Below are 15,748 nucleotides of genomic sequence, written 5' to 3'. Positions count from 1 at the left end.
CCAACAGGAGCTAAATGTCTCCTCAAGGACGCACGGAAGAGACGCGCAGGCAACCCAGCACAGACCCCCTGCAAACATCTTCTTTCCATTTTCTTTCCTCTCCTGACACGAAGAGATGACTTAGGAAAAAGCGTACTGCTCGCACTTCACCTGCACTGCTTCTACTTTCACTTTCGCTCTCCTTGGCAGTAATTAATAGCGGTGGTTGGGGAGGGCTGGGGCATTCCCCCAAAGCGGCTGCAGTTACATCCGGGCGGTTGTGGCACTCCATTAGCTTTGTCATTTTAAATCTAAATCTTCTGGAATTGTTAGTTCTCGTCAGGAATCACCCGCACCTGCAAATTTTCTTAATGCCTACGCTTGAACCCAGCCACTGTTTAACAGCTCACCTTTATTTCTGTTCATTTAAGAATCTAAAGCTTCGTTTACTGCTTGGGTTGGAAGCAGGAGCTGTCGCTGCCTCTGAACTTTCTAACAGCCCTGTTACAATTTCAGTATTACCCACTCCCAATTTAGCTTTCCAGTTCAATTTTCATTGTAGATTCTAAAACTGTCCTTATTTTGTTTCTGATCAGGAGTCATTAATGCCTGCAGTTGATGTAATAACGGCTGTATTTAGATTGAGCTATTAATGACTCGCAACTCTATTTATGGCATAAAAAAGGACTGCCTTTATTTTTTTTTTAATTACAGATTAGGAATAATGACTGCCTGGTTTGCTCAGTAATAGGTGCGATTAAATTTAGTCACGACTCCTCCCTAAATAAAATGTATTTATTTGCACTCTAACAATTTAACCTTCCCTTTACCGGTCAGGGGCACCGACAAGTGCCCGTGCGTACCTCCGCTCCCCCTGCGCCGGCTCCCCAGGGAACAGCCTCTTACCCTGACCAGAGCCTGCAGCGGCCCGTTGTCGTCCCAGCTCCTTGCCCTCGAGAAAGCGGCCGCCTGAAGCGGCGGCAGATCCGCTGCTGCCCAGAGGGGACGGAAATGGCGTGGGGTAAATGATAATATGAAATGATAAATGAATGAAATGATCTCACAAGGGGGAAGAAAACCAGCAAAGCAAAAAACAAACCCCAAACAGAACACCATACCACTAAACCGTCTCACCGCCCCCTCAGCGCCCGAAACAACATCCCGGGAGAAAAAAAGCAAAGCAGGCCACAAGGGACCTTTCTAGTACAGATGCTGCCAAAGAGTGCCAAGCTCTGGAATCCTTACCTCAGGCAACGCCTCCGCTTCTCTAAACGCCAGAGCACGCCTGCCCGGGGGGCTGAGACAGCCCCAAAGCTGCGACCGCCCGAGGGAACACGGGAGCACCGACGGCAGAGAAGCCCAGGGGCAGCAAGAGCTGCCCGAGCCCCGGCTGGGCCTCTTCGACCCCCGGGCCCCGCCCCCGCCCTTCCCACAGCGCCCCGCAAAAGGGGCGGGCCGAGCCCCCCCGAGGGATGAAGGCTCGCAGGGTGGCAGCAGAGAGCAAAGTGCACCGCACAGCACCAAAGTGGGTGGGTGGGGCCAGGTGGGTCGGACATCAGACGGCCCGCCTGCCCATCGCCGGGGGCAGGGCCCGTTGCTAAGAGCGTGGCGAGGGGTATCAGGACCGCCCTCAACGGGCTATCGCAAGGGGTCAACACCTGTCGCTAGGGGCTGTGCCTACACGGTTCCGGCCCCCACGGTGACGTCACCACGTAGCGTGCGGGGGGGTCACTAAGTGGCGTGGAGAAGTGAGCGCGGCAAAATGTCGCTACAGCCCGTGCACGGCTGCTGGCTGCAGTACCGCGGTTTGGTCGCACGGTGGCAGCAGAGAGCTAAAAGGTCGCCACTGCGCATGCGCGGCTGCCCACCTGCGGTACGAGGGTTTGGGCGCTCGGTGGAAGTAGGGGGCAGAAAATAAAGCGCCACCGCGCATACGGAACTGCCTGGCTGCAGTACCGGCATCTGCTTGCACGGTGGGAGCAGCGACCAGAGGAAAACTTCAGCCTGGGGAACGGGCAGCTTCCCGTCTGCAGTACCCGGTTTTGATCGACCGGTGACTGCCGCGATCGGGTAAGGGGCGGGTGGAAATCTCTACCAGGGTAGCGCAGCTCCCGCCTGCAGTCCCGGGGTTCGGTCGCTTGGTGGAAGCAGCGAGCAGAATACAAAGGGTGGCCACTGCGCATGCGCGGCTGCCCACCTGCAGTACCGCGGTCTGATCGCTCGGTGGCAGCAGAGAGCAAAAAGGCCCACTGCGCATGCGCGGCTGCCCATCTGCAGTACCGCGGTCTGATCGCACGGTGGCAGCAGAGAGCAGAAAGAGACGCCACTGCGCATGCGCGCCTGTCCACCTGCAGTACTGCTGTTTGATCGCACGGTGGCAGCAGAGAGCATGAAGAGACGCCACTGCGCATGCGCGGCTACGCACCTGCAGTACCGCGGTCTGGTCGCACGGTGGTAGCAGAGAGCAAAAGGGCGCCACTGCGCATGCGCAGCCGCCCACCTGCAGTACCGCGGTTTGGTCGCGCGGTGGCAGCAGAGAGCAAAAAGGCGCCACTGCGCATGCGCGGCCGCCCACCTGCAGTACCGCGGTCTGGTCGCACGGTGGTAGCAGAGAGCAAAAGGGCGCCACTGCGCATGCGCGGCTGCCCACCTGCAGTACCCCGGTTTGATCGCACGGTGGCAGCAGAGAGCAAAAAGGCGCCACTGCGCATGCGCGGCTGCTCACCTGCACTACCGCGGTCTGATCGCACGGTGGCAGCAGAGAGCAGAAAGAGGCGCCACTGCGCATGCGCGGCTGCCCACCTGCAGTACCGCGGTTTGATCGCACGGAGGCAGCAGAGAGCAAAAAGGCGCCACTGCGCATGCGCGGCTGCTCACCTGCAGTACCGCGGTCTGGTCGCACGGTGGCAGCAGAGAGCAGAAAGAGGCGCCACTGCGCATGCGCGGCCGCCCACCTGCAGTACCGCTCTTTGGTCGCTCGGTGGCAGCAGCGAGCACAAAAAGGCGCCACTGCGCATGCGCGGCTGCCCACCTGCACTGCGAGCGTTTGGGCGGTCGGTGGAAGCAGGGGCAGAAAGTAAAGCGCCACAGTGCATACGGAACTGCCTGGCTGCAGTACCGGCATCTGCTTGCACGGTGGCAGCAGCGACCAGCGAAAAAACTTCACCCTCGGGAACGGGCGGCTGCCCGTCTGCAGTACCCGGTTTTGAGCGCTCGGTGACTGCCGCGAGCAGGGTAGCGCAGCTGGCCCCCCGTGCTGTTCCGCGGTTCGGTCGCTCGGTGGCAGCAGCGAGCAGTGACACATCGTCGCCACTGCGCATGCGTCTGTCCCGGGTGCGGTACCGCACTTTGGCCGCACGGTGTCAGCAGGGTCCACCATCGCCACTCCGCATGCGCGATTCCCGGCTGCCGTAGCACAGCACGGCGGCAGCGGCACGACGTCCGTGACTCTTCTCTGGGGCAAGACCCGCGCCGGCTCTGGGTCACGTTCGCCGGGATAACGGAACTGTTACTGCGTGCGCAGAGCTCATGTTTCTCTGCACCTTCCCCACTCCCGCAGCCCCAGCAGTGTCAGTCATTGCCTCCGCACCGCCCACCACCAAAGTGCCTCGAGCATTTTAGTCCTTCCGTCTCGACTGCTTTAAAAATCAGGTGGCCGTTACCGTCCTCCCTCCTGCCCCACTCACCCCCACCCCACGCCCTAGGGAGGAGAAGCAGCACAAACGACCTGGGGAGAAAGGTCCCCTTTCCCACCCCCCACCCCCCCGGAGTGAGCCCCATCAGTTGCTGTAGGCCTGCGGCATCAGGGCTGTGACAGGGAGAGCAGCAAGTCAACAGGTCCTAGAGGGTTAAAGAAGAAAATCAATCAGGGGAACACAGCTGCCCTTCCGAAGGCAGGCTGCCTGGGGTGAGGGGGGCAGCTGTGCGTCAGGGCACGGGGCAGCCAGGCAGACCAGGTGCCAGTGGCTGACCTGCAAAGGACTTGTGCGCTGCTGAGCCTTGGGCTTCGTTGGCTTGGCAGCGCCTCGCCTCGCCTCTGCACTGCCAGCACCCTGCTCTGCTCATCCTGCGTAAGCACAAGGCTTCAGCGAGCACAGAACAGGAGGCCAGGGAGAGGGAGGACGTCACCGGGGAAAAAAAAGTCATGCGGGGGGGCCATGTCAGGGGAAAGCGTTTGGGAGGGCACAGACACACGCAGAGGGAGGGCGGGGGAGGAGGCGGACACCGCTGGACAGGGGCATGTCTGGGCAGACACGCCACGGGGAACATGCATGGGGATGACTGACACCAGGGGGTCCCCCCCAGGATAATCCACAACGGGCAACTCACCTGGGCTAACCTGCAGCAGATGATCCGCTCCAGATAACTGACCCGCTCCGGCGAATCCATTCCAGATAAGCCCCAGCAATGCCCCTCAAACTGCCGGTGTTTCACCCCAAATTTTCCCCAGTTTAGGGTTTTCGGTGGGTTTATTTAGTTTTGGTGATTTCCGGTTGGATGGTTTGGCTTTTTTTGTTGTTGTTCGGGTTACTTTGGTTTTGTCCGTTAGGGGTTTTTTTTTTTTTTTGCTTTTCCATAAGGTAAAAGTTGGGATTGCTTTTCCAAACGGTTCACTTCCGGGTTTTTTTCACCCTTTCCACAACATTGAAATTGGCGATTTTTTGCTTTTGTGCATGAGAATGGTTAGCAGGGTTCCGCCCCCCCACCCCCGCTTTTTTTACCCCCCTCCTTTCCAACTGCACAAACCCAGCAGGAGTGGGCTTTCCCAAGAGCCCCGAATTGTTGTCTTTCCCCCAAACCTGTTTGGGGTTTTTCACCCCCCATTGCAGACCCAGACTCAGGGGCTTTGGAGTGTGTGTCTGCCCTGGCAGCAGCTCCCAGGCTGCCTACGCAGCCCCAGAGGGGAAAGTCCCCATTTGGGGGAATCGGCCCCAAATCGGGATGGGAGAAGGAGAACGGGGAAGGGGCAGCATTTGAAAGCGCTTTTGTGCCTTCAGTTGATTGGGGGGTGGGCTGTGTGTCTAATTTTTAAATCTTCTCTATAAACATCTCTATCAACGTGGTTTCTTTGCATTTTAAAACCTTACATAGCATAGACATTTGCACTATGTGTCTACTTACACATCCTTACGGAGTACATCTATATTTTATATATACTATCTGTTTTACATTTACATACAACATCTGTTTAGACTTAGCTATTATATTTACACTTACACCTATTTAGGCTATTTACACTTACCCAGAATATCTCTTTACACATACCTGTTTAGACTTCCATATTAACACGTACATAAAACAGCTATTTAGGCTAGCTATCTGCTTACTTACCCTTTGACACTTCAATCTTTTTCGACTTCTCTATTTAGACATCTACTTACAGTTATACCTCGGCTTATTTCACTCTATATAACCTCTATTTAGATTACACATCTACTTAGACTATGTAACACACACTAAGCGTAGATGCTCGCTCTAGTCAGACTTTCTTCTGCTTTGAATTCCTTCATCTATCCTTTTCACTTTAAACTCCTTTATTTTTTGATCTAGATATATAGACGGTCGAGTTACTTTTGTGTTTTAAAACCCTGCATCTCGATGCAGAATTTTTGTATCCCGAAATCCGTTATATAATATAGGAGAGATAAGTTCTTATCTCAAAATCCCTTTATCCATCTATAAATTAATATTACACATGTCAATATATATAAGAGGTTTTTGTAATAGCCCCCCTGAATTTTCAGGCATTTTGGGGCTGTAACCCCCCTTTTTGGGGGGGAACCCCTACATGACGCCCCCACTCACCTGTTCCTCTGACGCATTATCAGCTCCCCCAGTGACACCGGGGCACCCCACGTGACATCGTCACACCCCCCCCAGGACTCCCCCAATTTTATTCACCCCCAAGAAGGGCACTAAACAAGGGAACCTGCTCCAACCTGCAGCTCATTACTTTAATAGTGCCATTTACAAAGGTACACGCACACCCCTCCCACACCCCCCAGAAAAGGGGGAGCTCTGCTAAAATCTAAAAGGTGGGGCAGCCCCCCCAAACAGCTGCAGCCCCCCCAGCCCCTGTCCGCAGGCTGGCGCCTGCCCCACGGCAGAGCAGGAGCGTGCCAGAGGACGGTGTCACGTCTCTCTCGGGCTCCGCTCGGACATGTTCCCGCACTGGGACGGGCTCCCCGGGGTGACAAACAGCCCCGGTCCCTGGGGGCCCCGACTCTCCCCACCGGGCAGCCCTCGCGGCCGCACCTGCGGGGCACCCGCTGGAGACAGAGCCAGGAGCCTCCAGGCCGAGGGATGGCCCCTTACCTTCACCACGCTTAACGACCGGCAGGCATCTCTTGAGCATCACGAGACACTTAGACGACATCTGAAAAACAGAAATCCCAAACTATATTTCAGCACGTTAATAAAATAGCACAGAAGAAAATGGAGGAGCTCAGTCAGCATAAGGGGTAGGAAGGAAATTGAGCCGCAGCAAGATTCCAGGCAAACGGGTCACGTCAAAACACAACACATCCTTTAAAAGCTAGAGTGATTGGAACGCTTGAAAACGGTATTAAGACTAACCGATACCATTTTGAACAGATCCTTCGCGTAACACTGAACGCTCTGGCTGGTGCTGGAAAACGTCTCATCCCTTCCTTACGGCACCGCTGCGGGGAGATAACCCCGTGAGGCTGCGGGGCAAAGTTGTACCGGAACCGGAACCTCCGCTTACAGACCCACCGCAGCAGCTACAGCCCTCGCCCTGCCGCCGCACGTCTTGCTGCCTGGCTCCACGAAGCCTGAAGTGAAGCGTGTCAAACTTGAAAGAGTAACGTAAAAAATTAAGAATAAATCTCAGTAATTCACTTTGTGCTGAGAAGGCGGGCGCGTGTTTACGCGCATCCAATATGAGCGTCTAGGCTCTAAAAGCTTTCCATTTTCCTTCTGCGTTCATTCAACTCGCACAGCCGTTCACGCCCGCCATAAGATTATCTATCTCCAAAATACACAGCAGCAACGTGACTGGGGGGTTTTGGCGTGTTACGGAGTCGGGAGGGACGTCCGCCCGGCTGCCCCGCCCAAGAGATGCTGCTGAACTGCCAGGGAAACGCGCGTCGAAAGCGAGACTGAAATAAAGTACTTAAGAGCGCTCCCTCAAAATACCGGCAGGAAACACCCCCCCACAACATTCAGTCGCCCCTCATTAAATATTTACAACAAATACCTACCTGCTTAAGTACACCTAACAAATCGTACCCTACATCTGCTTGGCAGTTACAGCTGAAAGAGCGCAAGTCACGTCGTAAATCAGACGATGTTAGCTTTTTTTTAAACTTTCATTTATGACAGAAGAATCGGTGAGTGAAGAGATCCCCGATACAGTTTTACTTTTTTGGGGGGGGGAAAAAAAAAATACCACAACAAAAAACCACACAAATCAAATCCCCAGTGTTGCAATACACGGGGCTACCAAGAAGGACCGGCAGACCTGCTAATGCGTTCGGCTGTACCGAAGCATGCAGGGGAACCGCATTTTATGGTATCTCGACTGTTACAACTGAGAACCCAAGCACTACCAATGCCATCAACCTTTGGAGTATGTGCTGTGCTTGGATCTCCGCAAGGACCATGGATTTTTTTGTCTTTAAAAAAAAGCAATACTTTGCAAGTCTTGTGCTGATGAGTTCTGCTGACAAAGACACTGTCTCTAAGATGCACTCTGATGGCAAGTTCATAGAATGCAACCTCACTGAATAAGAAATATCTCAATTCTTCAAAATCTCTTCCTAACAAAAGTCACACTGTGGGGCTTTCAGATGGGTCAGATTATGCATCCTTTCACAACAAGAAACACACCAGCTAACCAGGATATTCTTGCAGTGGCCAGGTGCCTCTTCATCATGTAAAAAAGGAAAAAACCCAGAGCCAGCAATAAGTATCACACAGGTCAACACAGATCTCTTCCAGAGCACCCCCCTCATCAAAACGAACATGCCCATCGGCTCACCTGCTCTGCACAGATTCCAGCATCACACCCCGCTTCCGTCATCGCTTGTGGCACCAAACGTATCAACACACAGTAAACTACCGTTACGCTCGTGAGAAATCACCGCCCCGTGACTTCCTCATTACTACCCAGCTCACTTCTAATGCTCATACGCCGTTCCAAAGACGGCCCACGTGTTACCTACAAAACTGAAGAGCTCGACGACGGACCACAGCATTCTCTGGTCTTAGATGCTGGCCGCTGCCCCACCTTCTCAGACCTCTCATAGGCGTGCGGCAGCAGCACTCCGAGCCTGCCAGCGGCACCTGCAAAAAGCCAAGCGAAAAGGCACCTCCTGAGATGCTGCCCGATGCCACAGCCTGCCCGCACCGATCCCCGTCTCGCACCCCTTTCCCTCGACAGCCTCCCACCCGGCCTACGTCACTTGCAGCTGAACATGGCACCTCGCCCGCCGTCCGTAACACCCAAACGACACGCATTGCTTATAACTTCACCAGCAACACAACACCTCAGAAAAGAGCTGCTACTTCAGCCCACCAATCACCACTCGCCTTGCTCGACTTGCCTCCTTTGCTCATTGCTACGCTACTTCAAAACCAAAACAAAAGACAAACGCAAGGAGCAATGGAGTCATAGAGGCATCGGTCACATCTTCCCTCTATATACACCACGCACCGACTCACCCGCTTACATCGGTCCCCTCAGTTCCCCTCCGTCGCCCTGCACGACTCGTCCCTCGGCATCTCCAAAACCAATACCAAACAAGTCGCCTGGTTGCACAGCAGTACCTTAACTGTTCCTGAACACCGACTATAACCTGCCATTAAAAACAAACATATGACATCAAACATGAAGCCCTACGCACGTACAAGCTTGAACACCCTGCAGAGGTAATCTGCTCAGCTGAACTCTAGCTGCCTCTCCCAGATAGCCGCGGTCACGGCCTCCGAGCCCACAAAACGTCACGGTGATTACGGTCCTTGCCTGCTGAGGAGGGCCACTCCATCCGAGATGACGGTACCACCTTTCCCCCAACAGCCTTAGCACAGCAACAGATGAACCCTAAGCTCTCATCGCTGTGCCACCTACCCGACTCTACACGGCCAGCAAGGCGGCTCCGAGCCAAACTCACAAAACGCACACACCAACGCTATGAGAAACACTACAAACTGCGCGCCTCCAAGACGAGAGAACGCTCTCGGCAAACACAGAGACAACTGGACGGAAGAGCTCGTCCAGCAACAAGACCTGCAGAACCCTGACAGGGATGCAAGGAGGCCCTAACGAGATCCAAAATGATTAGAAGAGCGTCAGGGCCCGTGACAAGAAGTTCCTCTCAAAACTGAGAGGGAGGAGGCACAAGAAGCCCAGCTACAAGACCTAAGAACGTAAGGATGCAGGGAAGAAATCACGCTCCCTGAAAACAGACAGCGACAGAGCAGAGCTGTTCACGCATCTGGGAACGACGCCGCAGACGACAACTGCCCAGAAACTCCTCAAACATCAGAGCGATCCACGCTTTAAACTGTAACGCAAAAAGAAGCACCCGATGGGCGCCGGCCCCACAATTAGAACCTTGCCAGCCCCTAGGGATAGCGCTGTGCTCCTGAGAGCAAAGAGAACAAAGTCACCAGCCCCAAGCGCCCCCTCACTGCGACCCAGCTCGCCTGAAATGCTCCTCAAATAGCCTTCGGTCGCATCTTCCCTTTAATCCCGCACACGGACCCGCTGCCTTAGTGTGCTCTACTCAGCTCTGCTCCATCACCCTGCACAGCTCCATCTTCATCCTCTGCAAGAACAGCATGATAGAACAAGTCACCTGGACGCACAGCAACAGCTTAACCATTCCACAGGTCTTGCTTCCACGTAGGAATACCATCTAGAGCCCAACTACTGCATGCCATTAAAGGAAATACCTTCAATCAAATGTTAAGCCCCACGCACGTACAAGCTTGAACAGCTGAGAGGTGCCCTCTGCTCAGCTAGCACTCTAGCTGCCTCTCCCAGGCAGCTACGGTCATCCCCTCGGCACCCACAAAACACCCCGGAAATTACCATCCTCGCCCGCTGCCAACGGCCACTCGCTCCGACGAGGGTTGTACGGGCGTTGCCAAAACAGTCTACGCATATTAACATTAACCATATACTCTTATTGCTATTCTTTCCTCCGCTCTACCATTGCTACACCCCCAGGCGGAGCAGCTCTGACACAGGCATCGACATGCACGGACCGACACCGCTCACAAATACTACAAGCGACGCGATCGAGGCACCTAAGAAAACTCTCACCGAGACGACGGACTTCCGGCCCAGAGATGCCACCGGGCGAGAAGATCTATACGGCAGCGAGGAAGAAGCTATAGCATCCGCAGAGAAGTCACCTACCATCATCACCTGCAATGAAACCATATACCCACAACTAGGACGACGTACGAGCGACAAGCCACTCTTAAAGACCTCAGAACGGTTCAGGTGCAGGGAACAGGTCCCAGAAAAGGGCTCTGCGTATTCAGACTGCTCGTCAGCAGCAGTATCGAGGCCGCCTTAATCACCGCTGCAAAAAGATGACCTTCTATAAAGGTCTAATATTTCAGACACAAGACAAATCTATGCAGTAGACTTAAAATGCGAGAAAGGAAGCTCTCGGTTACCATTATGCCGATGAGCCAGGGCTTGCAAAACCCTCAATATTGCTACCTAGGTGCCTGCTCAGCACGGAGAACAACAGACACATCGAGACCCGAGTACAGTAAGGAACAAAGACAGACTACAAAATCCACACAACAGCACAAGCACAGGCAGGAACTCCCCTGCCTGGCAGATGCTTCTGTTTTGCAGAAAGGACACCACAACCTCTCTCGGCCCAAACGTGTCCGGTCTCTGAACGGTACCCTCCGCTGATTTTACAACCCCTGCCCGCCCCACCTGCGCTTCCCCCAACCGACCGGCCACCCGCACAAAGACCGCATCGGCCCCTCAGCTTCCCTTCCAAATCCGGGGGCTCAAAAGCCATCCTTTAAAAAGGCCACACAGGCTACGTAGGATGGGGCTGCGGTCACACGGATACTCTTCATCTCCAAACGTGCGGTGCCATCACTCAGCATCGCACCACTCAACGCCGGCCACTTCCGCAACAACAGCCTCCTCGGAAGCGCCGTGAACTTCCGCTCCCCCACGCTCTAATGAGGCTGGATGTCGTGGCCGCCGCCACCTACGGTGCCTAGAGAACCAGAGAGACAAGGCGACCCCTGCGCCTGGAAGCGGCCGCCCGCTCACAAACAATTCCACACCTCAAAAATAACAGCTGCTACGGCTCCCTGTTCATCGCTCACCTTGCCCAACGAGCTCGGGGCAGACATCCCGCTTTGCATATAGTTTTGTGAGTCCCTTCATTAACTAGTCACATAGGTGCTCGCACTGCACGACCCCTCCGTTGTCACGTGCTGACCTACCTTCTCACGATGCTCTGTTCGCCCCCTCCCTTCCGTGTCCGGCTCCCTACCGCGCATCTGCACCAACAGCCACATTCCAGACTCATCCTTTCCCCTACCGTGCCAACACGGCTCCGCTCACCTCCCAGTCCGTGCCTCCCGGGTCAGTGGCCACGTCAGGTGCCTGCTCGCATTCTCGGTCCGTCCCCGATGGCTGGGGAACCGTCACCTTCAATGCCGGGCCCACTTCTGGGGAAATACGGAGAGGCACACAGATGTTGGACACTGCTTTCCAAAAGCAAGAGCTCACCACGCAAAACAAACTAACAAATCCTTTTGACCGACTTGTTCGGCAACACAGAGACCCCAAAGGCAGAAATCCCAGACGAGTGACCTCACAGCCCGCCCCGTCACAGCACACGACGCCATCTGCTCGCCTTTGCCGTCACGCCTCGCTCGACTGTCCTGCTTAACCCTCGACCTGTTACTTAACCTGCAAGAAAAAGTCAAACCACGCAACACACAAAAATCACAGTTCGTGTCAGATGACTCAAGCACAGGCGGACACCGATAGGGCAAATGCCAAAAGCAGTACGGGAAGCAAACAGGCGTGGCTGGTGTAGCGACACACTCTCCTTTTGTAGGTAACTCACTCCTGAGCGACTCCATGAACAGCCGCGTGGAGAACCTCTCGGCAGACAGCACGCTCGAGCGGCCGTGCTGACACATACGGGGAAGGAGACTGGGCTACCGGAGGCTGCTTGCACACAGAACACGACCATTAGCTAACACTTAAACACCCCTTTCCCAACCATTCCCCGGTACCAAGACTTCAAAAACCCCTCCTCTCCTCCTGAACTGTCAGGGAAGGAACCTCACTCCTTCCCGACCGCTCCTGCCCTGTATTTGCACCCCTAAAGCCCCTCTGTCAGCCGCTCCTCGGGAGCCGCCCTTCCCACCTCTGCCCCGCGTTCTGCGAGCACCTCCCACCTTCCGGCTTCCCGCAGACTCCGTGCTCTCTACAGGCCCACAAAATAACAGAAGCCCTGATGCTTATAATCTACAAGGGACCTGCCGCAAGCTGCAAAGGTTCTCGGGACAACGTGGTACTCTGCGGGCGATCGGGAAAGGCGACGAGCAGTCCCGTACACCGACACACACTATGCGTTACGTCCCTGCTGCTTTCTGAAGGAAGGCTAGAGCTCCATATACAGATGTGTACAACACACTCACCCTAACCCCTACCGCAGCATCTCACCATCAGTCCTATTGAGAGATAACGTCAACAACTTGCACAACACAGGCAAAACTGGTGGAAAAAATATAAGGTTCTACCTTCAGTCAAGTCAAAATTCCTGGAAAACAAGACAAAACAAACAAAAAACCTACCACACACAAAAAAACCCAACAAACCACAAACAAAAAAACCCAGACAAAACCATAACACCCCCACAAAACCAAATAATCCAAAACACACTATTAGACCATCTTGCTACCCCTGAACACCCAACAAAAACTTACTGACCCAAGGGAAAACAAAAGCTCGTACAAGTGTACTTCCTAATATATATCTGCTGCTCAACTTTGACTGCTCCTTAATCTCTTACCTCAACCAGAAACCTCCCCATCTCTGAATGTCAAAACACACCTACCCAAAGAGCTTAGACAGCTCAAAACCTGCAACCAACTCAAGGAACAGTACCAGAGAAGCCCAGGAGCAGAATGAGCCTCCTGAAAAAAGGCTGGGGCTCATCTACCCCAGCGGAATGGCAAAGCAGAACGAAATCTTTTAAGAACCCCTTCTCAAAAAATATCTCTGGTTATAAAGTAAATCATTTATTGTAAAGCCATCAACCATTCGGAGTCACCTCAACGCTCTCTCTCGCTCAGTCCCTTAACAGAACTAGATCAGTCTCAAAGGACAAAAAACACGAAAAGAAACGTGGAAATACACAAGCGTATCGGGAACCGTATGAAGCAGCTAAATTAACACCTCAGTAGCTGGGGCAAAACTAAATTGTAAAGGACAACAAAAAAACACCCCAGGAGACACATGGATTAAAACAGATGAAGGCTCTCTCTTCTCGCAGAAGCTCAAGAAGAGACCTGAGCCAACGGTACACAGCTCTGGGGTATCGGATACCGAAAAGAAACATACTCGAGACAGAAAACAGACTGCTGTGGAGCACAAAGGTGGCTTTGGCAAAGGTTCTGCCGGGACAAGAGTCACAGTTACAGGGAACGGACAGCGGCCGGCAGGGGAAACGCCGTCGGCGTGGAGGGGCCAGCGGGGGAAATGCCGCCCTCAGCTAACGCTGCGCTATCAAGCCTTAAGCGAAAACTGCAGAGTAGTTACAGGAGACGGGCATAAGATGGATGCTGAATATCACTTGATGGTCACAAAATCTCATGGGGATGGGCACCACGTAGCCTCACGGACACCCCTTAGACCCAAACGCTTAACGAAAGACGCTTCTTGCCAAAACACAAGCTCGACGAGGAAAAGCCAAAGCTGATGCGGGGGCAACTACTAAAATCTCAGTACGTGAGCAGGCATTACTTAAGATGGTGCGGTGGTTCTGCCGGGTCCGTCCAACCTGAGCAACGGGTTCTAACGCCTGTCCAGCAGCGTCCATGATCTCTCTCACGGCCTCCCACATCAGAAACCTCCCCTGCCCAGGACCGCGTTTTGCATGTTCCACCCCTCCCCATCCCCGCAATGAAAATCAAACACAACAAATAAGCAGTCTACTTCATCTTCTTGGCCTCCAAAAGAAGCTTCCTTCCTCTGCTGAGCGTCGACACCAACATCCTCGTGCCGTTCCTCAAAAGCAAGCTGGTCCTCGGGTGCCCGTACTGCCAAAAGAAGACAAAACGATTATGCTCTTATAACGAGCTCCATCATCCTCTCCTCCTTCAGGAAATCGAGTCCCGATTGCTACATACCAGAAGTTTGTGCAGTAGATGGCCGAGGCCAGCCCCGTAAATGAAGCACTCTGTGACCCTGCTTTCTCTTTTGGCCACAGCACCCGCCACTGGGGAGCCCCAAACCCCTTCGTGACTCCCTACGAAAACCAGATACAACTAGTTCAAAACATCTGGCAGGTGAGAGATGACCGACAAACACGTACAGCCCACCTTACCCTCAAACCAGCCAGAGAGCTGACTTCCTCCCCCACTGAACTCTCATCTTCGACAAATTCACCAAACAGAACAATGTTTACACTGAACAGAACAAAACCCTTACCCTCTGACACTCTGAAACGGGTTTGTGCACCCACAAAATATATATATTCATGCTACCGACCCACGTACCACACTTCCTCAGGGTCAGCCCCACAAAGACAGGAGAACGCCCAATGCTCTCTCCATGGATACCCCGATGCTCCGCTCCCTTCTTTGCTGCTCCTGTCACGGGAAAACGCTGGGAATAAAAAAAGGTTCAGAGAAGCAAAACAAGAAACAATAGGGAGAGGGACCAGCGCAAAGGAATAGAGAGAGGAAGAGACGAACAGGAAGGACAGACAACCCCATCCTGAGCACAGCCTCTGGGAGAGGGAAAGAGGAAACAGCAACCGTTATTACCGCAGATCAACCCTGACCAAAGCCTCCTTCCACAGGGGCTTCTGGACACACCGCTCCTTCCCCGCGCTACTGCTACGGGCCCCTGCGCCGAGGGGGAATCCAGTGCAGGCAGAGAGAGGCAGAGAAAAGTAGCCACAGGCTACAGGACAGAGAGAGGGAGGACTGAAAAGACAGGGAGGCAGGGAGCCACTCAGAGCGAGATGGAGAAAGAAGGTGCGGGGGGGGCGCAAAAGAAAAAAAAAAAAAACAAACAAACAAAAAAAAATTTTGCAGCAGGTAAGGAAAGAGACGGGGCCGGGGGAGAGACAGGGAGGGCCCAGGACGCACAAGAGAGGCAACGGGGCCCCAGTGGCCCAGGACTCACCGCGACTCTCGCTCTCAGCGCTGCTGGCACAATTTAGCCGTTCACATGCTTCTTTCCCCTCCTCTCCTCCCTGCCTCTTCTGCAGCTCCAGACTCTAGGCCGACCTCCACCTAAAGAGGATACGTGGGTGTCTTACCGCTCTTACGAGATGAGGCTTCCTCGGCACGTAGCCTAGCTCGCTCGTGCACTACACGCCCGTACCCAACTCCGGGTTACGCGTACGGACCCTGCGGTGCACGTTGGTGGCCTGGCCCGCTGCGGACTATGAAGGGGGATCCTTCCTCCCTCACCTGCAGGGACAGGCTCTCTCTTGCCTGCAGCAGGAAGGCAGCTGGCAGCCAGAGCGCCTTCAGTTTCTTCTGCTTTACCTTTCGTTGGCGTCTCCAG

General features: G+C 54.1%; 2 long non-coding RNA genes across 2 annotated transcripts in view; both read right to left on the bottom strand.

The window, feature by feature from the left end:
• LOC142051331 (uncharacterized) overlaps positions 1-15,748 on the bottom strand; it is a 93,778-nt gene that overhangs the window by 46,754 nt on the left and 31,276 nt on the right. The gene's annotated exons all lie outside the window — the stretch shown is intronic.
• LOC142051333 (uncharacterized) lies at positions 5,920-15,463 on the bottom strand. The gene is made up of 6 exons (XR_012658417.1): positions 14,728-15,463; positions 14,359-14,477; positions 14,165-14,268; positions 11,555-11,661; positions 6,562-8,286; positions 5,920-6,355 (listed from the first exon to the last, which is right to left on the bottom strand). It is a non-coding gene; the product is annotated as an uncharacterized LOC142051333 (long non-coding RNA).

Source organism: Phalacrocorax aristotelis, unplaced genomic scaffold (assembly GCF_949628215.1).
Source record: "Phalacrocorax aristotelis unplaced genomic scaffold, bGulAri2.1 scaffold_89, whole genome shotgun sequence".
Lineage (NCBI taxonomy): Eukaryota > Metazoa > Chordata > Aves > Suliformes > Phalacrocoracidae > Phalacrocorax > Phalacrocorax aristotelis.
The sequence above is the reverse complement of the archived record's forward strand: the minus strand, read 5'-3'. Positions and strand labels throughout refer to the sequence as shown.